This window comes from Eulemur rufifrons, chromosome 23 (assembly GCF_041146395.1).
Source record: "Eulemur rufifrons isolate Redbay chromosome 23, OSU_ERuf_1, whole genome shotgun sequence".
Classification (NCBI taxonomy): Eukaryota; Metazoa; Chordata; class Mammalia; order Primates; family Lemuridae; genus Eulemur; species Eulemur rufifrons.
Genome location: NC_091005.1, coordinates 30,531,794 through 30,554,570, shown reverse-complemented (window position 1 = coordinate 30,554,570; position 22,777 = coordinate 30,531,794). Strand labels below are relative to the sequence as shown.

The 22,777-nt window shown below is 54.5% G+C and overlaps 1 pseudogene; it reads right to left on the bottom strand.

The window, feature by feature from the left end:
• Nucleotides 1-849: 849 nt before the first annotated feature.
• On the bottom strand, nucleotides 850-22,535 carry LOC138373744 (ATP-binding cassette sub-family C member 12-like; annotated as a pseudogene).
• Nucleotides 22,536-22,777: the final 242 nt, after the last annotated feature.

The following is a 22,777-nucleotide window of genomic DNA, read 5'->3' as shown; positions in this document are numbered from 1 at the left end:
TGAGAAAGGCCAAACCACCATTGGAGAGTCGACAGCCAGATTCCTAAGAGCAACCCCATCTCTCTCACTTCAGCGCTGGGATGCTTGGGAGGTTTCTGGGTGACCCAGCTGTCAGGCAGCTCCAGCGGGAACAAATGACACTGGTCCGGAGTTCAAGACATAAGTCCAAGACTTGTACCATTTGCTGTTTGACATTTAATAGCATTTAATACCTCGGGTGGGTCAACTCACCTCTCTGGGCCTTAGTTTCTTTCCCTGTGAAACTAGGATATATGCCAGGATCCCCTAAACAGGTGGCTATCGGCCCTAAATGACAGAATGCACGTGGCAATGCCGCGCTCGGCAAAGAACCACAGAAGCTATCACTTTCCAAAGTTTAAAGATAACAGTCCAAGGTGTATCAAATGATTATAACTTGGCTTTTGTTTCATTAGATCATTTTGAGGACACTAACAGCAATATATCCTGATAGATCTGATGTCAACTAAGAGTGTCAGGGCGGATTCATGGCTTACTTGCCACTCACGATTTCAAGCAAAGTTTTGGTTGCTCAGCCTAAAGCAAAATCGCCAAATCCATTTTTCCCTAGTCAGGCGGCGCATCCCTGTGACAGAGAACCTCGGAGCACACGCTCCCCTGCCCTGGGAATGGAGTGCGCGGTCACAGCCTGCAGCAGTCGCCTCTGCTGAACTCCTGGGTCGGGAGGAGAAAAGCCGGAGCCTGTGTGGATCTGCTGAGTGTTTAATCAGAAATCCCCGAGAAACCCACTCAGCAGCCATCTCCAGCGGCCTCGGCATCTGTAGCAAAGTGTACCCGACACTGAAGTGCCTCATGCTCTAAAAGTTAATATTACCTTTGGTGATCATACTGCTCTCCAAATAATATGCTTTCTCTCACAGTCCCGAGGAAGATCCACGCCTGCTGGGAGACGCAGGCCCGGGCTCCGCTGACGGCCACGGTCCCTCTCTGCAGCCGCATCTGGAGCAGCGACACAGGGAGCTTCAGACGCAGCCAGGCCTCGAGGACTTTCTTCTCGTGCTTGTTCCGTGGGCATTGGCTGTGACCGTGCAAGACGTCGACAGGACATCTTGCCCACCTGCCAGAAAGCCCACCTGTGCAGATGGAGGGTCTCAAAGTCAAACTCCCGCCGGGGGCCGGGGGCCGGGGGGAGACGCAGTGGCGAGTCCTGCTGCAAACCGGGCAGCGCAGGCCGCGGGGCTGCTCCCGCACAGGGCACCTCTGTGCCAACCGCAAGACGCCTTCTGAGCAGACCGATCACAAGCGGCCCCTCCCTCCAGACGCACTGGCTGGATCCCACCCTCCGCAGCCAGGCCCCCGGGGGCAGGGCGCGGCCTGCACCGCGGTGGGTGGTGGCCCTGGCGTGCCCATCTTAAGGAAGCAGCCTCAACCCAGTTGCACCATGCAAGGACAGTCGTAGGCGTTAGGGGGTACGCGGTGCTCAAGGCTGTCAGGAGAGGGACGTGCGAGGCTGGCCGCGGTGCCCAGGGTTGAGGCTCGTGGGCGGCAGCCGTGTGTCTGAGGGCAGGGACGGAGCGGCCAGGGTGGTCAAAGGATGTGATGCCATTTCACCTCAGGAATGGTCCAAGGGACAGAGAATTCAGCGTGGAGAAGAGACAATGACAGTAACAACAACAGTAATACGAACAGTGGCTGAAATGTGTAGGGCACGTTTAGTATACAGTAGCTGCTTGTCCCCACGACTGGCCTTGCAAATCACCTTATAACCAACCATTCCATGAATCACCCCCTTTAATCCTCACCACAACTCTCCTTAGCCCCATTTTACAGATGAGGACACCAAGGCTCTGAGAGGTTAAGTTGCTTCTCCAAGGCCAAACAGTGAGCACATGGCCGAGACAGGTGGCAGGTAAACCCAGGCCAGCTGAGTGCCACCTGCCTGCCCAGCGACCACAGAGGGGGGCCTGGTCTCACCACTCTTGCATGGCAGATGGATTCTATTTTTCTCTGAAAAGTTCCAAAGGAGCAGACCAAAGGATAGAAGTTAAAAGGAGGTAAGTTTCACTCCAATATACATCAAAACTCTCCAAGGAGGAAAGTGGCTGTGAAGTAATGAGTCCCCACCGTGAGATGCCTGAGCAGAGGGCGGGACATCTCCGTATAGGATGTAGCAAGAGGGCCACATTCTTAGGCATAGAGTTGAGCTAGGTCACCTCTAAGGCACCTGCCGACTGCAGGATCATCACAGAGCCACGCAACCTGAACCCCAGACCCTGGGTGACCTGAGGAGCTCACCCAGTCCAGGCCCTGCCTCTACCTCCAGGCAGGAAAGGAGTTGTCAGTCTTTCTACAGATGAGTCAACTGAGGCCAAAAGAAGTCACTCGTATCAGAGCTCATATGACACATCCCTCCACCCCATTTGGCACCCGTCTGAGCCCTTCTGAGCCTGGTTTCCTCAGAGGTATCTTTCTTCCTGCTATAGACAGTCCAGGCTGCAGAGTGAGGAAAAAGGACGTAATATTTTTTTCCCATAAAATTTCTCATTCATTTGGGATGCAGCTTAGAAACCATGGCAACAGAGAGGCCTGTGAATACAGTCAATGGGGTCACCCAGCTCAAAGCAGCAGAGAAGGGACAGGCTCCTCCCAGGTTCCTCCCTCTTCCCACAGCAAGGCTTGCAGGGGAGTTGGGGCACGTGCTACTTTAGTTCATGCACCCATTCGGCCGCCCCTTCACTGAGGCAGCGGCTGCACATCTGCTCTGGTCAGACACTGGGCAGGTGCTGGGGACACGGAGACGAACGAGAAAAACATACATCCATAGTCACTGTGAGTCCCAGACTCCCAGGGCCTTCGCCACCAAGCGGCTGTGCTGGCTTTCCTAAATCAGAACAGCCCAAGTCATGGGAGAAACCATGGGTTTGATGATCCATCTCTTCCTTTGACCCAGAAGGCAGTCACCACCCAACACCCATCCTCAGCGGCAAACCTGTCTGGCCAAGGGGTGTGGCGCTGCCAAGCGTATTAACCTCGCAGACATGACGGTGACCTGTGTGCACAGTGTCCAGGGCAGCCGGGGCCACCCGCAGGGCCCACGGTCCTCAGGGCCAAACCCAGCAGGAAGGGAACCACTTCACTTCCACCTTCAGGGCACTCGCCCAGCTTACCTGTCCCAGGAGAGCTGCAATGAGGGAGCTCTTTCCACTTCCCACATTCCCGCATATTCCCAAGACCTTTCCCTGCTGGAGAAATAGAGATAAGACACAGTCACTCTCCCAGCTCTTAGAGGGGCTTGGGCCAAACGTGTCACTGCCAAACTATGCTGGCCAAGCCAAGCAGGGACCGAGGAGTCACTGCTGGCTCCGTGGGGTGGCAGCTGCTGCCTCACACACCGAGCTCCGGACACACAGCCTGGCTGACACAGGAGTGTGAGTCTCAATTAAGCGCTTTCCCTGGCGCAGCTTAGCAGAGGGCCCAGAGGGCTTCTGGACATCACGCACGATCACTGGTGTGAAACAGCCTCGTGCTGGTCTGGGAGACGCAGGCCCCGGACACGAGGGCTGTCCCGTGCCCAGACTCCAGGAAAGCAAACCCGAGGGGAGGTGAAAGGCTGTACAACCCAGGGGACAAGCGTAGCCTTTGAAGAATGGGGAGCTGAGTGCTTTTCAAAGTCATTTTTTAATAGATTCCTTTACCATAACAACTCAATCGGAAACAATCGAGCAGCTAAAATATTCTAACACGATGGGTTCGTGGATTGTTCTACAGCTGTAGATTTATTAATTCAACCAACACACCCCTACTTGTTACCACCAGAGCCTGCTCCGTGCCAGCAAGAACACAGTGCAGTCAGGAACACGGCAGGCAGCAGTCTGGGCCTGCCCTCACGGAGCTCTGCTTTGAGCTGGAGGCGGCGGCCGGGGGGCAGGAGATGCAACGAAACGCGGGGCGCACGGTTGCTCGCTGTGCAGAAAAACACAGCCGGGAAGAGACAGGCAGTGGGGTGACGTGTGGGCCACAAAGAAAGCCTCACTGGAAAAGCAGATGTCTCGGCTTGAGTCCCCCTGAACAGAGGATGTGGGTGCCAGGAGCTTGCTTGGGAGGCGCAGGGAGCAGCGGGGGGTGGGGGGGGAAGAGCGGAAGTGACACCGGAAAGGGAGGGTGGCCCGTGAGAGTGTCCTATTAGGACAGCTCAGCCACGAGGCAGATGAAGCCTAATCCTGCAGGGAAAGCAAGGGTAGCTTCAGCCCAGCCAGGGGCCGAGGGAGTTGGGGTACTGACAGCCAACAGGCACAGTCCGAGGCTGCCCCTAGGCTGCTCCCTGGCACTCTGCGGGTGCATGGACAGCCCCCGCACAGACGCACGTCTGGCAGTTGGGAGACCAGCACGCGGGCGTGGGCAGCACCCGCCACAGGCCACGTCGGAATGAAACCTGAGCAGGTGAGGGAGGGAGCCGCGGAGGTGCCCGGGGAGAGCCCACGTGGGTACGCTGAGGCAGCAGCGTGGCCACTGCTGTGTTCAGGCTGGCAGGGCCACACCTAAGAACACTCTCACGCAGGGCCTGCTCCCTGCTGTCCCTCTGGGGAGAGAGACCCAGCGTGGGGCCCAATATGGCTCCTTCCTACCACTCGTGCAGCAGAAAGGCCCGTGAGCCGTCCGCCACCCCCAGCCCACGAAGGCTGCCGCCTGTCATCAGTGATTCCTTAGACAAGTCCTTACTGCAAGCCCGGTGACATACCACGCCCCGGCGTGACACAGCACAGGTGCGGTCCCCGCCTTTACGGAGCCCACATTGTCATAGAAGCTGCGTGTAAATGAGGCTGATGCTTTTTAACTCCACTAAAAAGACCTCAAGGAATTGGGGCATCAGGGAGACTTTGGGACAAAGAGACCACAGGTTTGGATCCAGCCTCCCTAGGTACTCGGCTCTCCTGTGAGTCCTGTCTCCTCCTTGGGCCAGTAAGAGCCTTCCAGATTCATCTTTGTCTTCAGCAGAAAACCCATGAGGCCTGCATCCTCTGAGCTTCTGATTATTTGTTCATTCAGCAGATGCTATTGGGAACCTCTGAGCCACGTGCTGGGCTTGGTGCTAAGGACATAATCATGGACAGCACACTGTGAGCTCATGGAGGATGCCGTCTGCTGGAATCATGGAGCTAAACTTGGAAAAACTTTAGGCCATTTGAGGGCAGCACTTAAGGTGGAAATAATTGTTAAAGGGAAAAGGTAACAACAATAGCTAACGTCAGTTGAGACTTACTACGAGCTTAGCATTTCTATATAGTATCTCAGTTCTCACAACCACCTTGGGAAACGGGTGCCTTTATAAAATCCGTGGAGCAGGTGAGGAAACAGACACTCCAGGAGCTTAGACAATACACCCAAGGTCAAACAGCTAGTAAGTGATCGGACGGGAGGTCTACCAGGCTCCAGAAGCAGACCCTTAATCCACAGGACATTGTGTTGTCCCCACTGTACCTTCGATTTATTTCACAAAATGTTGACCATGTCTTTGATGCACAAGTCCAGGCATTACCAATGCACTGCAAAGGGCATTAGAAGTAAAGCAATTGGAGGGCAAAAAGCAGGTTCTTCAGAACATGGAGCAGTTCACCGAGGCCTCTCTGAAACAACTGGGAAGGCAGGTGCTGCACCACACAGGTACGGGGACGGGGAGGAGAAGGCAAAGTGGGAGGCCCTTCACAGGACTTAACCGAGATCTGAGCTCAGTTGCACTCGGCAGACCAAACAGTCCCAATGAAAACGAGGCCAACGGCCTTGTTAGCTACAAGAGGTACCATTCTCACGCCGGCTAGTGAGCTTGACGTTGCGTAACAAACAAGAACCTCTCCTAGAGTGCTCACACAGGGGAAGAGCGAGTCAACAAGACGGGAGATTAAAATGCAAAGCACAAGATTAATGCTGAGTCCTCTGTGCAAAATCAACACTGCCACCCTGGGAGCTGCTGCCCAGTCCCCAGCACAGGGGGGAGATGCATGCAGGAGAGGCAGGAAGAGGCCACACACTCCCTAAATCCATAGCTTCGGCTAAAGACTCCAGCCCCCAGGCTCGAGGGACGGGAGCAGCAGACAGACCCTGGCTAGCTTGGCTGGCTTTGCTCTGGCAACTTCTGCGGGGCTGCCTGGCGATCTCATTCTGCTCCTCCCCGGAGCAGCCCTGCACGGCGGTTGAGAGCCCTAGGCGCGAGGCCCTCCTCTGCCGCTCGCTGGCCAGTTGGGCAGGTTATGTAACCTTCCTCAGGCTCAGGCTCCTCGGTCACAAAGGCCGGGTCGCTGCAGTGCTACCGCGGGGTTACTGGGCTGGTCAAATGAGGTAACTAGGTACCTGGTAAACAGTAAGCGCTCATAATTTTCAGTCATTATTCTCTACCATAATACTCCAATGTGGAATCAAGAACAGATCTAAAAAGACTTATGAAAGCTAGTCACTTACAGCCCAGCCACCTGAAGTGGACTGTCCACTCAAAATTGTGCCTGAACCCAAGGGAGGCATTGAAAGTCAATAAATACAACCACCGTCCCTTTTCTGAAACTGACGAGGATGTCTACGAGGTTCATGTACATAGTTTGAAAACTGGGGGGAAACACAGAGACGCTGCTTGGAGATATCCCACCACCACCCCCGGCTCCGACTGAAGGATGTTCTGCCCCGAGAAGCCACAGTTAAGCAACACGGGGAGGAAGGACGGAGCACACAGCCACCTTCCTAGCCACAAAGCTTACGTTGTGCAGGACGGATCTGGGGCTGCCGCTTTGCTCCCCTGGGCCAGCGACTCCCCGGGCTGGTGGCCTCCAGCCACTGTCTGCCTCCCGCCTCTGTTCCTTGAAAAAATGTTTTTTCTGGTTCTGCACTTTCTGTAGGTCACTTTTCCTTCTGGCTTCTTGCTCCCAGGTCAAGGTGGCATTTGCTAAAAGCTAGACAGTATCTGGGTCTTCCGGCTGGGTGATGTAAGATGGGGGCTTTTATCCATAAGAATTTTCTAAGATTAAAGAGACAAAATTAACTGGGTAGACATCAGCCATTTGCAAGAATCATCCCAGTATATCTTCTAACGACCCCAAATCACAGTTTTGGCAATTCTGCCTAGGATGCCCAGGAAGGAGACTCTGCAGTTGTTTCCCTCAGAAGCTGAGCAGAAATGGCTTGCTACCTCCTGCTGTCTGGGGCAGATGCCTCTTCAGCCACAAGGCCTATGTGGGTCACCCAGTCGGAGAATCCCAGCCACATCGCACCCTCGTGCCCAACGCAGTCAGCCTTTGCCAGTCTTTGGGTGGTGGACGTCGCTGTTTGGCACAAATGCCAAAGATCCAAAGAAACCAAGATCATGTGCTCAGTCTCTGCTGTGTCCTTGTCCTAGGCTCCCTCTAAGCTCAGTTCAACAAATCATTTGCCAAACCTCTACCTGGTGCCAGACTCTGGGGCAAACAGCAGAAATGCAAATGTAACACGGCGTCGGTCGGGTCCTTGCAGAGACGGGAGTCCATGAGGGGAGGTGGAACATGCACAGATCGTTTCAGGGACGTCTGACGTGGACAAAGCACTCTGACTGCCAGAGAAGGGACACTGGGCACCCCATCTAGGACGTGCATGTGGCTGGGGTCTGAGCTGAGTCTGGAAGGTGCCACACAGGCAAAGATGAGAGAGCGCAGAGGAGGAGAGCGTGCTGTCGGTGGGCGCAGCACGGCCAAGGCGAGGGAATGTGCAAAAGCGCCGCCTGCCAGGCGCAGTTCGGGACTGCTGAGGCACAGAGCGCAAGCCAGGAAGGGGACAGGAGACAGGGTTGAGACAAAACTGAGGACCCACGGACGGAGGGCTCGAGTTCAGTCCTGGAGGGGACGAGGGTTTAAGAACATGGAGCAGGTAAGTATCAGCGGTCAGATCAACATCTTAACAGCTCTCAGGGGGTCGAGTGCAATATTGATTTGAGGAGGACATTGGAAAAAGAAGGGTTGGTTCATACATCACTGTGACAGTTCAGATGGGAGACGATGGAGGCCCTGACTGAAGGTGACAACTACAGGGACAGAGCGAAGTCAATAAAGACCATCCTTCCTCTAGTCTAAGAAGCACCTGTAATTTTTTCCTGATATCATAATATGTGCAATTAACGTGATGCTGTTGATTCTTATGCTTTGTTCAAAAAGTGGTAACAGTGCACTTTCCAATCCAGTCTTACAATGGTGGCTCTTAAAACTGAGGGACTAGAGGAATCGGGGGTGATTTCACGGGGCTTTGGACTGGTTGGATGCGGACAGAAAGTGAGGGGAGGGTGCAGCAGCTGAGGACGCTTCACGCGACTTCCAGGTTTCTGGCTTGGGCAACTAAGATCCTTCAGCCAATTTGTAGATGTCTGAACATGCTGTTTCCTGACTAGAACGCTCTTCTCTTTTCCTTTCCTCGCCTAAACTTTAAAAACACTTCATCTGCCCTTCGTGCATGTCACAAATATCCTCCCCATTTGCAGGAATTACGAGGGCGCCTGGTCTGACACTGGAACAGAGGCTCTGAGGGTAAAGATTCCCCCTTACGCTGGCATTTCCCACGTGTCTGACGGCTGCAGGAGGCACACATGAGTCTTGGACGGGTGCGTGCATGAATGAGCGAAGGCGCGAGCTCAGCGCGTGAACGTGCCCCGCCCCCATCACAGGACAAACGGGGACGGCTCAGCGCAAACCCACCCTCTCCTGGAGCCACTTAAGATCTCAGGTTTGGATAGGGGTAGAGGGTCAGGAACATTTTCCCCATGTACGGAGACTCTATGTCATTTTTCCTACAAGGGCAAACCTGGTCCTTCCTCCACGCACGTGTGTTGAGCCAACTCTGAAAGGAGCCCCTTCTCCCAGCGTCAGCCCAAAACCTGACGCGGCCCTCCAGTGGGTTGGTGCAACATTCCCACATCTGAGCACTTTCCCATCCAGAAAAGAGATCTCTCTTCCCTACTCACCCAGTGTCAGTTATACCTTCATTCTCCTCAGAGAGACTCTGGCTTCGGCCCCTGCTTTGACCGAGAAAGGCAAGATTGCAGTTGAGAACTTCATCACATTAAACATGGCAATCACACTAAACACCTGAAGAACAAGAGAGGGGTATGAAGTTTAGGGTGGGAGGTTGCCTTGGCTCCCAACCATTACACCCACTGGGCTTAAACTTATCGAGATGAGAAACGGCGGCACGGTTGGAATTCGCAGAGGAACAATTTTTTCATTTCATGGCTCAGAAACCGTGGGTTGGCAAATTAGGGCCAGCGGCATCTTAATCTATTCTGCTTTTGGATTTTCACCAAAATGGTGGAGAATATATTCGCCTGTCTGTGCTGATCCGGAAGGGAAAGGGTCTGAGGCCTCTAAATGAATACGTTTGGAAATCTCCATCTGCGACCCAAGTCAGTTCTTTAGAGGCAGGTGACCCCTGGAAGCTGGAGCGTCTGTTTCCACACCGCGCACTGCACGCGGCCCCAGGGATGAAGGCGGACGCTGCCCGGAAGGGCCTGCTTGCTCCTGCTGGCTACGAGAAAGGGACCTCCAGCTCCTGCTCGCAGGACCCGGCCCCCACGCCTTGCCACCCCTCGCACCCAGGCCAGATTTGAGAGCCTTTATTCAACTGCAGTCCCCAAAATACCAGGTCTCTTCACTGGGGCTTCCTTCACTGAGCCCTGCCGGGTGGGTAGCCAGTACTGCACAGCCCTGATGAGACGAGTCTGCTGCCTGCAGTGCGTGCCCCAGGGGTACGTGACCTCATCGCTCAGATTTCTTCTTCTCATCCCTCTGATCAGCAGCCTCTCCCTAGCCACCACTGGAGAAATTAGTAACACAACCTCCTTCAAGAGATCCGGAGTGATCCTGCCTGCTGCTGAATGGGCCCCATGGTCGGGGCCCCAGGCTTCACCTAATCCTCGTTTCCTCACTGTAGGATGATGAAGGAGGTCCCTTTACATCTGGGCCTAAATACATTCTCAAAGGGGACTCAGCTCTCCCAGCTCCCAAAGTACCACCTCGGCTCGGGCAGCCCAGGCCTCGGCTGACAGAGCACCTGGGCTGCCTCATGTGACCCAGAGCCCTGGGGCCGGCCAACTACGGCATGGCCCCAGCAGAGGGGTGACTGCAAGGAATTCTGAATCCAAAGAAATCAGAACTTTGCATTCAGCAAATTTGGTTTTGGTGTAGATTTCTTCCAAACCATTGTGTTAGAAAATACTAACTACATGTGTTCAATCTGGTTTCAAATTGATTTGCTTGACGTGTTGCTGGATTAAAAAAAATTTTTGTGTTGTCTGAGATCACGGAAAGTTGTCAGATAATCGGGCAGCGTTCCTTTCAGCCCCCGGTACGTCACTGTCCTTCATGCACTCTGGCTCTGGGTTCACAGCGGGGCTCAAGGCCCTGGAGCGTGAGAGCAAAGTGTACATGAGCTACTACCTTCGAAAAGCCAGAGAGGATAAAAGCAGCTCACCCAGAAACGCAGGGCGGTAAAGGGATTTAGCAGCCCCACAAAAGGCCTGGGAGGAGCCTCCTGGCTTCACAGCCGTCACCCCACTCCTCCCCTCGTCACCCCACTCCTCCCCTCGTCACCCCACTCCTCCCCTCGTCACCCCACTCCTCCCCTGGGGACCCCTGGCTTGGGCTGCGATTCTTCCTCCTGAGCTTCCCTGTGTTCATCTCCTTCTCCCTTTGTTTTTTCTTGCCTTCTTTGATCTTCCTCCAGCTACTTGCCCTTGGTTTCATACCGTAGCTAGTTTCCCTTTATCTAAGCCAGGGGCCATTTTCTCTCTCACTCAGCATTTTTTCCGCTGTAAATCTCAGGCCGCTTGTTTACAACAGGAACATCCCGCCTTCGTCCCGGTCCCGCTGAGGCCTTGGGGGTGGGGGGCGGGGCACTGGCCTGCTCAGGTGAGAAGCTACGAACAGCTGACACTGACGCTGCGCCTGAGAGCTGGGACGGTTGCACCTGCTTTTCATAAAATAACTCCTTCGGCCCTCACAGCTGTGCTGACAGGGACTACAATCACCCCATTTACAGGTGGCAAAACCAAGGCAAGAGGGGCTCGATGACCTGCCGTGAGTCACAGCCAGGAAGTAGCAGGGTCAGGATTTAAACCAGGCAGACCTGGCTCCTAAGCCCAGACTCTGATGCCAGCACCACGGCCTCTCCCCAAACCTGCAAATCCCCCCACCAAGAGAACTTTCTCAAAGTCTCCTTGTGGTATATATGAATAAAGCATCCATGTGCTCGTCTGGTTTCCACTTTTTTCCCCCAAATGCGAAATTGGGTTCCAACGTTGACTACCCCTGCCCCGCTACGGACCAGGTGAGAATCACTGTTAGGCTCTACCGGCCCACACACTTCCTGTTAAAAGTTGGGCTTGAATTCTGGTGTGGTCTGGCCTCCTGCAGTTGGGTGTTCTGATGCAGGTGTCCTGCAAAGGTAGGGAGGGGGACCCACCTGGGCCTTGCAGGGCCACGTGCAAAGGAGGCCAGGCCTGGGGGCGGTTCTCACCACAGGCGCGGGGAGCCTGCGTCTCAGGAGGACGTGGCAGGTGAACATCAGCACGATGGCTATGGTGGACACGACGGGGGCCAGGGCTGAGTTTCCGCTTTGCACAAATCCAGCTTTTTCCAGCAATTTTCTTTCCCTTCTTCTTGTATCTGCAAAATAGAGGCAGTCCGAGCTGGTCTAAGTTTGCACGTCAAGAACCAGCACTAAGAAATGCATTACCCCTGCCTGACCCTCCCCCAAATGAGCGTGGGCGGCTGCCATGGGAAGCCTAAGCGACAGGAAGCGCAGACAGCCGCGAGCACAAGCCCAGCACGTGCCGGGAGGTCAGCGCGCGTCCGCTGCCGGTCCTGGGTGGGCTCCAAGGTCCCTCCCAGCGCTGCCACTCTGCACGTAGGGCCCCTGCAGGGCCCAAGCAAGCCCTGTCAGTGAAGGGGCAGAGCAGAGGGGGACCGAGGAGCACAGCAGGACGGGGAGCACGTGCCTCAACGAGGGGCAGCCGCTCCTCAGTGCCAGGGAGCCTGGCGCGGCCAGACCGTCAACCATTCCAAAGTCTGAGATCCGGATTTTTGCGAGACATCGCTCTACTTTTAGATGTTATAAACTCATTGAAAAAAAGTCTTTAAATACCGTACTGTAGGGGACAAAAAAACACAGACGGCTGGCCTGAAGACTGCCAGACTGGAGCCACCTGCCTGGTGGCCCGAGAACAACCACAGACTCGAGAGAACGTCCGCCTTCCCTAAGTCCAGAAGATGCCCGCGCCTCTGCGCTGCTCACGGTTCAATTCAAGCCTCTTTCCCCTGAGGCCTGTAGTCTGCAGTCCCAATTCCAGTCTCATCTGCAAAACCCTGTCACATCAGCACGAGGACGGCCGTAGCTGTTCTTACCGAGTGCACTCTAGAACGTTCCCACCGCTGTGCGGTGACAGCGACGCTGTTATTATGCCGTTCGGACAGGAGAGGAAACAGTCTTGGCAGGTGCAGTAACTTGCCTTTTAAGTGATGCAGGCAGGGCTGGAGCCTGCTTCTGCTGGGATCCAAGGCTCCGCTATCCAAGCGCCCTTCACCTGGAGAACACCCAGCCCCGCCTCTTCCCCAGAGCACCCTCCCGTCTCCACCTCCAGGCCTTTGCTCCTCCCTGGGGGGCTCCCCCCCGCTCTGTGTCCAGATCCTTCCTGGTCTTTTGTCCCACCTGAAATCCACCTCCCCCAGGAAGTCTTGCCTGAGCCCACCGACCCAGTGTGCACCCCTGAGGGCTTCTCAGTTCCTCTTGTGGCACGGTCCCCATTTCACCCTGCAGAGTAACCAAGTCACGTGCTCACCCACTCAGTGAATTGTCATCAGTGTCTACCACACGCCAGGTGCTGTGCCTGGTGCTGGGAGTAAAAGAGTGAACAGGGCCTCAGCACACTCCAGTGGGGGAAATGGCCAAGAAAGAAAGAAAGAAAGAATCAAATAATTACAAATTGTGTGGAGTGGTAAGAAAGAAAAGAACAGGGTGACGTGATTGGAAGGTAGGGTGTGGGTGTGTGTGGGACTGTGGTCCAGAAGTCCTCTTTGGATGTTGAGAAGAGACCTAAAGCCAAGACAAAGTCACCATAAACATCTAGCAGGAGGGTATTTCCAGGGAAATGAAGCAAGTGCAAAGATCCTGAGGCACGAGTGAGAGTGACACATTGTGCGAGAGACAGACGGCAGCTTCACAGGGGTGAGCAGCATTATCAAAGGTTGGGGTAAATGTGATGAGGTCAGAAGGGTCACCAGGGGCGGGATCACGCTGAACCAAATAGTCCAGGTGAAGGAATTTGGATTCATTCAAAAGACCTAAGTTTGAACAATCTAAGTGTGATAAGAAGCCACTGAAGATTGTCTGGCAGGGGAGAAACAGGGTCTGACTGACATTCTTAAAAGGTCACTGTGGCTGCTGAGCGCACAGTGGGCTGCAGGAGGGAGGGGAGGCGGGGAGAGCGCCCGGGAGCTCTTGCCACCGCCCAGGAGGGAGAGGACGCTGGCTGGGACAGGGAGCAGCAGATCCTGGATCTAGTCCTCAGGTAGAGCCAACAAACTCGCGGCCATCTTTGAGCTTAGTTATCTCATCGCCCCCAATCCTGAACGCAGGAACCGTTTTCCTGATCATTTACGGAGCTCCCGTGGCCTTGCACATAGTAGGGACTTGGTTACGGTTATTGAATTAAGCTGATGAGTTAAACTGAGTTGGGTTCAACGGAATTAAGTCAAATGGAATCAAATTTGATCAAATTAAATTAAATGGCATTGACATGAGTTCAGAGTGTTAGGAGGTGTTTCTGGATCCTCAGAGAGGGTCCCCTAGGGCTGCTGGGGTCCCAGCCTGGGGCACTGCCGTTGGCACACTCAGAAGCAGGTTTCTAAAGCCGCTCCCTCAAGTGTGGACACGCAGCCTCAGCCCCGTTACGTGCTGCTGCGGGAGGGTAACTGGAGATCCAGAGAGTCAATTGTCACAGTGGTTCAGGTCATTAACCAGGGAACCACCTGAGTCTATGTCAGCAATTATGTAAATGTCTCTGCAATTAGATTTGCATTTATATTTGATTGAAATAGTTTCCATATCACCTTAAAAAAACAAAACAAAATTGCAAATGCATCCTCATGTCTTCCCAAGGAATGTTGAGTCAGGGGGCACCCAAACACGGTGAGGCTGTGTGTGCGTGTGTGTGCATGTGTGTGTGCGTGTGTGTGCGTGTGTGTGTATGTGTGCATGTGTGTGTGTGTGTGTGCGTGTGTGTGTGTGCATGTAGACATCTTCTAAGTCAAGGAAATAGCCTGAGACAGTCTTTTTCCCTGCTCACAAGGTTTTAGTGGATTATCTGTGTAAAGGTACTTGATCAGTACCAGGATCCACGTGGGAAATCATGTGTCAGTCACCCCGGGTTCACCAGAACAGATGCCTGGGTTCACTAAAAAATCTCCAAATCCTTTGAAAATCCTTTGACCTACAGAGCAGCTCAGGCAGTCCCCTCAGTCTCCTTCTAGAACCCCTGAGAAGAGCACATCCTGCACGAGAAACGGTCCCCTCAGCAGCTGCTCGCATCCTACCTCGAATGGTGTTAGTGAGAGATTTCTCCCAGGCGTACATTTTAATCAGCTTGATGCAGGTCAGAAGCTCATTCATTGTCTGAATTCACTTGTCTGTCACTGAAATTGCTGATCTTCGGAAAGCTGAACTGAGCTTAGCCATAAACATCTGAAATCAAGGTACAAACACCGTATTCAGAGAGAATTGCTGAGTTGCAGTTGGCCTAAACATGCAGGGATCGGAGTCTGCGTGCCAGGAGAAGTTCTAAGGAAAGTTCTCAGCCCTTCCCTTGAGTGGTGGCAGCTGACATGGTCGGTCTGGGGACACCACTGGGGGTCGGGCAGGTGGTATCAACGCAGGAATTGCCAGTACGCAAGGGGAGTGCTGGCGACTTCGGCAGTGTGCAGAAGCATATCCGCCTCCCCCAGGGCAGTCAAGTCTTTAGAAGCCACATGGTGCAGCAGGAGGAGGCGCACCTGTGAGCCCAGGGCGGGCACAGGCTTCACGGGCATGGGCACGGGCACACACGGGGCATGAAGCCTTCTATCCAGCTCAGTGAAAGTGTGCAAGAAATGCAAACCTAAAGCAGTCACCATCGCCAAGGCCTGCCGTTACCTGGATGGGGATGAAGACGACATACACGGATATCCCGATGAGAGCTGTGGGCCCCAGAATGCAAAAGGCGTATACTGCACAAACCACCATTAGGATAGGGATGGTGGCCGGCAAGGGACAAAACAGGGCAGCTTCAAACAAGGAATGGCTATCACTTGAAAGTATATTGAGCACCTGCAAAGAAAGCACGTGGGCTCAGGCTTTGGAAGGGTCACTCAAGCGTGTCGTCATCTGAAGGCTTTCAGAATGGTGGAGGCGTGCAAAGAGGGAAGAGAAGACCTGCCTTCAAGGGGAGGGAGCCATTAGGGCACTGCTATGGCGAGTTATTAGTCTCATTGTGAGTGACTGTGAGGGCCAGTCTTTTAGGACTGAGAATGTTACTATCCAGGGCACGCAGGGGAGACTGGGCTGCCTGCCCTGTATCCATTTCCCCTTCCTCCTGGTGAGCACAACTTTGCCTTATTCCCGGCAGTGCGGGGCCCAGCTAGAAGACTACATTTCCCAGCCTGCCGTGTGGAAGGAGTGTGGCCATGTGACCATGTTAAGGACAAGGAGATGTAAGCCAAAGTGTCAAATGGGACTTCGGGGAGGAATTCTTAAAGGGGGCTGGCTCAACCTGGAAGGCATTCCACCATTGTTCTCCCCTGCCTCCTGCCAGCTGTCTGAGATGCTGCTGGGATGGCTGGAGCTCTGGCATCCTCCTTGAACCCTTATGGGAGCCATGCGCTAGGATAGTGAGGAGGAAAGATGGAAGGCTCCGGAAGCCCCTGTACTAGCCCTGGACTGCCTGCTGGAATCCAGGCTCCTCTGACATAGGGTGAAATAAATTCATCTTGTTTGACCCACTTTTATTTTGGGTTTTCTGCTATGTGCAGCTGGGTTTGATCATTACTGCTATAGGGTGCACTGAAAGAGCGAGTGTAAGAAAGAAGCCAGTCCTTATCTTACCTCACACCACCTGGGGCCCTTGGTTAGGAAAATACCTTTTGGCTAAGTGGTGAGGATGCATTGCTGAAGACTAAGGGCGTAAGAAGATGTCAACTCTGACGTCCAGCATGCACGGTCCTTGTCGCGGCTTTGGCGCCCCAAATACTACACAGTTGGAATTATTGGACCCGTCAGTCGGTCAATTTTATTACATGCCTATAGTGTGTTCTGCACGGCTTCGGCGACCTCACTGGCAAGCAAAAGGACTGGACGAAGTCACCCCTGTGCCCTGTTCCAGCTGGAACTGAACCACCCCGTGTTCTGAGTGGCCGTCACCTCCCTCAGCAGGGAGACGACTCATGACGGGCGGGACACAGACGAGCAAAGGCAGGTGACGCTCGGCCGAAGCAGCGCCTCTCACGTGCGTCCTAAACACTCAGGACCAACGTCTTCTAGCGCTGCGCGCGTTCTGGCCCCGCTTACCTCGCCAGCAGAGATGTGTGTCAGGTCTCGCAGGACACCAGGTTTTCAAACACCGGGGTGGAGAGGGCCACCTTCAGCCGGATGGCTGTGCGGTAATTTTTGGCCCAGGCAAGGGCCCAAAAGAAGACTTTGGCAAACTCGGTGGCAAACAGGGCTGCGCAGAGGCCGATGCCGACCCAGACGCCCCCGGCGGCGCTCTCTGTCTGCTGCAGGATTTGGTGAATGAGAACCGTCTGCAAAACAGTGCGGCGGGGAGGGGGCCGCCGGGGGTGGCGGTTGGCTTAGGAGGCCTCAGATAATGTCAGCAAGCTGATTTTATGAGGCAAACTTTTTAATTAATTTTGGTGGCTGCTGCTGTGCTTGACAAGGACTAGCTGTATGAAAATTCGCCCCCAAGGAGCACAAAGATAATGACAATGCACTAAACTCACCAGCTCGTAGAGAAAGTAACTAATGGCATTCTTTGCCAGGCTGAGGACCAGGGGACAAGGCAGAGGAAGGCCCCCAACTCACCGGCCCTATAGCTGCCATGACGATGCACAGGGTGTTGGCCACGAAATCCACCAAAACCCGTGTCCTCTGGAATTTCCAGACCACTCGGACCAGAGAGGCCTTGTCAGGACCCGCCCTTCCTACCTCTTCATCCCAAAGGACTCGGAATCTGTCATGAAAGGACAGGAAGAAAAGAACGGATTGACACTTCCACTTGCTGTTTGAGGTGACCCTGGTGGAGACACCCTTGCAAGGTGCTCAGCACAGCCCTCCTCCCTGGCAGCGGTGCCCCCGGCAAACACCACTGGTTCTCCTTTCGTCTTTTCCTGGGCAGGTGGGATCCAGGGGGGTGGGGGCAATGCCCAGGCAAGAGCTGGCATGACCACGTGGTATGTGGGCACTTGCCAGGCCTTCCTTTCCTCTGTCTGCTGCCCATCTCTGCCACACTCTCAGCTCTGATAAGAAGACAGGGGCAAGAGAGAAGCTCAGAGAAGAATCTTCCTCAAGGCAGAGAGGGCTTTGTGCACTGCGAAGGTCTGAAGGAAGGCAGGCCAGAGTGGCAGGAGCGTGGTGTCCAGAGGAGAGGGGCTGACGCTGGGAGCAAGGCAGGCCTGGAGCCCAGGGGACCTCAGGGTCTCAATGAGGAGGTTCAGTTTCATTCCAAGCACAAAGGAAGCCACCACAGGTTTTTAAGTGGATGTGACAAGATCATTCTGCATAGCTAAACGATCTGCCGGCCCCGCTGCGAGGGTGATGGATTGTGGGGAGATCAGAGGGGACAGCAGAGACGCAGCAGGAGCTGTCAGCATGGAGGTGGCCGTGGGTGGGAGGAGAGGCAGCTGGAGAGTGACAGGACTACTGTGGGTCACACACGGGGAGGAGAAGGGATGAAGGTGGAACCCAGGTTCCTGGCCTGACCACCTGTGTGAACGGAGTTTACGGAGACAGGGAAAAGAGGAGGAGAACTGTGTCGGGTTGGGGCTGAGGAGCAAGAATAGGCACAGCTTCAGGTCTGACATGCTCGTGAGGCATCCAGGTGTGGCTGTCCAGCCGGAGGGGCACACGGATTCGGGTCTGGAAGGGAGGCGTGGGCTGCAGATAGACGTGTTACCGAGGTTTCGGCCCATGCTTGCATCTGAGCCTTTGGAGCGGAGGAGAACACCGGGGCAGAGCACCGCAGGCGGAGAAGAGGGCTGAGCTGGCGCTGGGCAGAGGGCAGGAAGCCACAGTCAGACGGAGAAGCACTGGCCAGAGGGGGAGAGGAAGAATCCGGTCAGGGCTCCACGGACACCGGGCAGCTTTCTCTCCGTGCTCCCTGGTACCTGTCTCCAGAATGCAGTTTGGAAATTACCACTAGCTGAGATTTCTTCAGGGCACAGATGAGGGGAAGCGCAATTCTAGAAGCAAGTACAAGGCCATGCCTAACACCCCAGAACATCTCCACTGTTCGCGACATTACAGGCCTTCGGAGCTGCAGAGTTCAACACAGCTGTTGGGAAGGATGAAGTGGACGTCTTTATAAACCCTCAACTGAAAGGAGCAAAGTGATCAACAATTATACAGTACGCTTCATTTTCTGTTTAAGTTTTTAAAAACATGACCTACGAGTCGGGAGGAAGAAGAGTATCGATCTGCAGAAGATGGTAGCCCGGGGCAGGTTTAATCAGAGTAGAAAAATTCCAGACAGAGCCGCGCTGACATTTTAACTGCTTACCTCTAGGGAGCAGGAGTACAGTGGAGACACTTCCACTGCTTGAACTTCTGTTGCTTTAACATTTTTATAATGAATATGAATTAGGTTGGGCCAATGACATTTACGTTTTTACAAGTCAAAATTGTCAAATATTGGCAGTTTCATTTGGATCGACCTAAATATATTTTGTGATATAAAAGTCCAATAACAGTTTTTAAAGTAGCCCAGGTGGGGCCTGGCCAGCACAGAGCAAGCCTCTGTCCTGATGGAGCCTCCTACACACCAGCCCACGGCCCCGCCAGGTGGCCCGAGCCGCGGGCTGACGCTGGCCCCCAGGCCCCTCACCCCACCACTCTGCCGAACCCTCACGTCCTGAGACTGGGTTGCGAAGTTCAGGCCGTCCAGCCTAAGTCTCAGAGAGCAGCCACTGGGAAGGGTCGCCAGCACCCGCGGGTGTCAGCTGCCACCTCGGGGAAATTGCCGAGCGCACAAAAGGGCTTACAGGACCCCTCCCTAGGGTGGGCTCCTCCCCAGAGGTGACCCAGGCGAATCTGGTACCTTTTGGCGTTGGTGTCAGATGAGTCATACGGTGACAGTGGGGGCAGGTTGTCCACCATCAGCGTGTGCTTGTAGCCTTTGACCATCACCGGCATGAGCCAGGAAAACGTGGCGAAGGAGAGCACCCCGCCTTGTCTACCGCGGTGGGCGCCAACCTGCAGACAACGGGGTGCTTGGTGTTCCGGGGCGTCGGGGTCATGGCCCTGACGCTCTCTGGCCTGAGTTTTTAACCACAGCGACACCTGACACCCACAGCCACACGCTGAGCCCGTCGCTCACATCTCCTAGCGCTTTGAGCATCGAAGTGCTGGGACCCACTGGTGAGAGCCGATGTTAAGCGTAGCCAATATTCAAAATCAAGTTACATACATTTAAATAAATTATCTTACAGGCAAAGGTAATAACACTCTAAACTCATCACTTCCTAATTATTCGGCTGCTGCGAGTGCCCGCCCCGCGGGACGCTGCGCGCCTCTTCCAGGCACTCCCTCCGGGGACGTCGAGTTGTGGCTGGAGATCGGCCACGGTGGCAGCATTCACACCACGGAAACAGGGAGCGCTGCAAACCACGGTGTCTTCCCGCCAGCCACCCGTGCGTGAGCCCACCCCGTGGGAAACAGGGCGCCGCCCCGATCTCGGAGTGGGGAAGCCGAGACGTGCCAGGTGAGCGCCAAAGGGACCAGGCACAGGCCCTACGCACTCAGGAGAACGGAGGTCCAGGGCTGGCACGCTACAGGGGCACCCCAAGGGGGCGAGAGCTGGGGCACGCTACAGGGGCACCCCACGGGGCGAGAGCTGGGGCACGCTCCCGTTCATCGTGAGGGCCTGATGGATAATATAGAGCCACTCAGGTATCAGCCGTCAGGCAAAGGAGAAAGGTAAGGGGGCAAAGGGAGGGGAGAGGAGAAAGGGAAGAAGAAGAGGACAAGGGCAGGACTAAGAGGAGGAGGAGGAGGAAGAGGAGGAGGACGAAGAAGATAAAAAGAAGGAGAAGAAGGAGGAAAAGAAGAAAGAAGAGGGGAAGAAGACATGAAGAAAGAAAAGGAAGAAGAAAAGGAAGCAGAAAGAAGAGGGAACAGGAAAGGAAAGAGGAGAAGACCATGTTTTTCCCTTGAGAAATGAACCATCTAAAACAGAGTAAAAGAGACAGAGTCTCAGCTACCGACTCCCGAGCGCTTGCGTGCCCCGGGCTCTGTGACAGCGCTGTGCGCGGCAGCTGCGGCCCCGGACCTGGAGGTGAAGCTCCCGCCTCTGCGGTCCCTCTCCCACCGTCTGTCTCAGAGCCTTTCAGGAGCATGAGTGCGGGGCTTGCAGCCCCCAGGGCAAACCCCAACTCTTGGGGTCTGGGAGCCCAAGGGTAAAAGCCCCCACCTCACAGCCTTTGGGTGGAAAACTGGACGCTCCTGGGAGGAGGAGTAGAACCAGTCCTTTCTGTCCACGGCGGTGGCACTGATCCACACCTCACCTCACCTTTTCCTCCTTCCCTACGTCCCTCTAAATCTTTCCTGCTCCTTCAGGGGGTCACCTCCCAAATGAGCTACCTGCATCCAGACTCTTGGCTGAGGCCCTGCGTTTGGGACAGCCCATGCTGGGACGTACCAGTGAGGCACTGCGTGTCTGGCACATGGTCAAAGGTACCTAAAAGGCGGCTTCCCGATAAAGTCATGCATTGCCTCATATAATCCTCACAAAGGCCCTGTGAGCTGGGCGGTAAGGTAATGTTACAATCCCATTGCACAGACAGAAACACCGAGGCTCAGAGAGGTTAGGGTACTTTGCCACATCCGCTGCAAATATAAAGACATCTCACACCGGTAAGTGGCGGAACAGGAATGCAAACCCACTGGTTGCTGACTCCAGGGTCCCATCATTCTCTTAAGCACACCCCAGATTGCCTCTCCACGAAGCAATTATAAACCGAGCCAAGACCGTGGATAGTTAGAGGTCTCCTGTGGCTACGGATGGTGGTCCGTGTCCTCACCCTGCAACCTTCACCTCTCACTGTGGAGGGCTCACATGTGTATGTATCTGTGGTCCAAGGTGCTGGGAAAGGGTAGTGCAGTGTCACCTTACTTAAGAGATGTCACTTGGGCCTTCTGTTACTTCTGTTACAGAAAAGAAGCCACAGGGCCCTTTCCATGTATAAAAGGAAGGATTTTATAATGTTATGGTTAACATGATGTTGATAACATACATAATAATACAATATAATGCCACGTGGAGCACGTGAGTTTGGAAATCACGCTGCCTGAGTTCCTATCCTGGAGTTTAAAAGTGGCCCCACTCTCTCCCATCTGTATCCCAGCCCCTTGGAATGTGATCTTGCAGCTGGTTCCATCAAGAGATGGAGTCTGTTTCCCCACACCTTAAATCTGAGCTGCCTTGTGCCCCGCTTTGGCCAATAGAATGCAGTGAGAGAAGGGTGCAGCGGTGGAGCCTCGGAAAGCCCAGCACATGACTGAGTCAGCAAGCCTGAGAGCCTGCTGGAGCGAGCAGCCCTGCACCCCAGGGGCCCCACTGCCCAGCCAGCAGCCAGCCAACCCCCAGAAGCACGGCCACCTGGCCGACCGCAGGTGTCTCTGAAAGCGAGGTCAAGGCTAAAGGAACCAGCCAGCCGAGCTCAGCCAAGTTGCTTTATTTTATGGGGCACCCATAAAATTGTAAGCTAAATAAATGGCAATTGTTTTAAGCTGCAAAGTGTTGAGGCAGTTTGTTACAAAGCAAAGGCTACCTGAGGAACCTTAGGCAAGTTACTTAACATCTCTGTGCCTCAGTTTCCTCACTTGTCAGATAAAGATAACAACAGTACCTCCAGGGCAGTTGTGAAGAGTAAATGGGAAGATGTCTGTAAAGCATAGGGACAGGTCCTGGCATGTGGAAAGCTCTCCTTAAACATGAGTCACTGCCTCCCTCTCTCCGAGGGACAGAGGGGGCAGGAAGGGAGCTGTTGATGAATGAATGGGTGGACGGGTGGGCAGACACAGGACAAGCAGAGGAAACAGCACATGAGGAGCGGGGACGGTGCCCACTCTCCCTGTGGGCTGGAGACTGTTCCCAGAGGTCGTTCCCTGGCTCTCCCTTCCGTCCTCCTCCTGACTCACCTTGCATAGGGTCGCACTGGGATCATGGTCTTCAGGCTGGGGTCATATCTCTCCACAAAGGTTCTCTGCTGGCCTCGCCGGTCCAGATCTGAGATAAAGTAGGCGCCTTCACCCACCATCCTGGTGGCAGTCCGGAACCCTGGGCTCTTGGCCTAGAGACACTTTCAGTCTACAGCGGAGAGATGGGGAAGGCTTGCTGAGAGATGAAGACATCTGGAATGGGATCAGGCAGCCCCGTCTCCACCCAGACCAGTTCCCTTGCTTTGACCCCTCTGAACTGGCTGCACCAATTGGCTTCTTAATTTATGGCGGAGTGTGGCCAGGAGCCCCACCGCATCCCTTAACTCCACTCCGAGGCTTC